Source organism: Aplysia californica, unplaced genomic scaffold, assembly GCF_000002075.1.
Source record: "Aplysia californica isolate F4 #8 unplaced genomic scaffold, AplCal3.0 scaffold00217, whole genome shotgun sequence".
NCBI classification, from domain to species: Eukaryota; Metazoa; Mollusca; class Gastropoda; order Aplysiida; family Aplysiidae; genus Aplysia; species Aplysia californica.
Genome location: NW_004797487.1, coordinates 228017 through 230516, shown reverse-complemented (window position 1 = coordinate 230516; position 2500 = coordinate 228017). Strand labels below are relative to the sequence as shown.

General features: G+C 41.8%; 1 protein-coding gene across 1 annotated transcript in view; it reads right to left on the bottom strand.

Annotated features, from left to right (window-relative positions):
- LOC101857409 (fibroblast growth factor receptor 1) overlaps positions 1 to 2500 on the bottom strand; it is a gene marked incomplete in the record, with an annotated part of 14397 nt that overhangs the window by 6090 nt on the left and 5807 nt on the right.

Genomic DNA, 2500 nt, shown 5'->3' with positions numbered 1-2500 from the left:
AGTGGTTTAGGAAATATTTGACAATAAGTTGTACCACGAATTTTTGACCCCATTATATCTCTTTGAAAACGTGCGTTCTGATTACTAACAACTGTTGACGACGCGCTGTTTCGAAAAATGTACAGTCAAACCTCGTTACATTGTCACCCTTGGGACGAGCGTGGTGTCGGTAGAATAGCGAGGCTGTCGGTTCAACGGGGTTCCTCCGGCATATAACCTCGACTGCGCAACGTCAAGGGACATGAATCTGCTGCACGATCTGTGTTTGAAAGTGTCTTTTTGCTGGTGATATACATAAATAATATTATTTAAAAGCACGTGCATACGGCACCGAGGGCTTTTTTACCTCTATTTCTATGTCCTTCTCGTGGGAGAAAGATTATCAAGTAGCAAACCAGCGGGTGTTGTGCGCCATGTGCGGTGTGCACCTCTGGCGTTCAGTTCGTAGGCGGTGCGCTTTTCCCTTTCGTCAACCCGTAGCCACCTCCCGAATCGTCAGCCACCTCCCAACCTTTGACACGGGTCAAACTTCCATCTATTTATATGTAGTTAAATCTACCGGAACATGTATTAGGCGAAACGATGTGCAATGATAGTCGCAATAGAGAGATTGTTTTGGTCTCTCTTTACTCATCTGCACCACACGGATTTAACTGATGTTTTTCCCTGGACTCTGCCTTTACTAAAGTCTCGAATCTAGATCTAGTTGCAGGTTGCAGATTTAATAAATTGCTGACAGAGAGAGAGACAGAGAGAGAGACAGAGAGAGACAGAGAGAGAGAGAGAGAGAGAGAGACAGAGAGAGAGAGAGAGAGAGAGAGAGAGAGAGAGAGAGAGAGAGAGAGAGATAGAGAGAGATGGGGGAGGAGTAGATCTTGCGAGAACTACCGGGCAAAACAAAATGGCGACCCGCGTAGTTCGGCTCGATTCGAAAAGTGAAAGAGCCGTAGCATCTTTGTAGACGAACAAATTAGCTTACTTTTGTGCTATAACGTCATTTTTTTCTTTGATTTTGTCAATTTGATCATCTTTTGATAGAAAGTATTTCGAAATTAGGAAAAACAGGTCTTGTTTCACACTGGGTGAGAATAGCCAACGCTGGCAAGTCTTATCCAGGGTGAGAGGTCAATCGTAGGGGTTTTATTCTCACCCCGGGTGAGGATAGCCACTTCCTTACCGGTACTTAAATGATTAGGTGATTAAACTTGATCTCTTATTGACAATATAAAAGTCAATTTAAGCTTCATTTCATTAGAAAAAAATGTGTTAGGTTTGCTAACTTCTTAGACTTTGTGTTAAACAACACTTACAAGTTTGGCCTTTGTAATCTCGAAGGTTTAGAAGTAGAAGTAGAAGAGTCTACTTCTAGAGTCTAGAGTCTAGTCCAATTTATCTAATCTCTTGAATGTAGTGGATAACAGAAATCTGCAACCTGCCACTAGATTACAACTCTAGATCTAGATCTAGATTCGAGATTTTAGTAAAGGCAAAGTCCAGGGAAAAACTTCAAGAAATTCTCGTGGTGATGAGTAAAGAGAGACCAAAACAATCTCAATAAATAATATATCGCGACTATCACGGCACATCACTTCACCTATACATGTTCCGGTAACTACCTATAAATAGATGGAAGTTTGACCCGTGTCAAAGGTTGGTATGTGGCTGACGATTCGGGAAGTGGCTGCGGGTTGACGAAAGGGAAAAGCGCGTAGGCGGTATGGCGGGGCAAATTTACTTTCGCTGAATAAGGACCGTATAACTCAGACAGTTGGTCGATGGCGGTGTGAAGACGTAAATACTATGTTTATATACGGGCTCCTTTTCGTACATTGGCAAAACCTGGCGGTAAGTAGGGCTGGAAGTATAACTGGGAAAGGGGGGGGGGTAGTACAACGATATTTGACAGGAGGCCCACAATGTCTTTATTCACGCAGACTTTTCAAATCTGTTTTCTTTATTTCAATGAAACTTTAAAAGGAAACAAAAACAAGCACACCATGAAATATGCAAATTTGTGTTTCTGGTTTGTGTATGATGGTTATAAATGTACTGCAAAACATGCTTTTGGGATGCAGCTGATCGGAAATATTAATAAAATGTTCCCGTTACGTCCTCAAGGAGTTAATCCCTTTCATTGCCCTGGCCCGAAAGTGTCTCGGCTCTCTGATTTGGCGAGACTTTGGAGCGAATTCCTGCATTACGTTAATCCAAATGTTTATCACAACACCGTCCTTTTTATTAGAGGGCTAAATGTAAACGTTCACTTTTACTTACGTCTGGTTTGTTTGGGTGGGTTTTTAAACTTATTTGTTTTATTTTTTGCTTCGCTTTTGGGGAAAAGTATGTGAGATTGGGGGGGGGGGGGTTGAAGACCATATTCGATATAAACCCTTTACACTCTATACAGTATGTCCCAGAAAGGGGAGTTAAAAAAAATAAAAAAGAAAAAACAAAAAAGGGGGGGAGGGGTAGAGGAGATAGGAGAGAGGAGAGAAAAGAG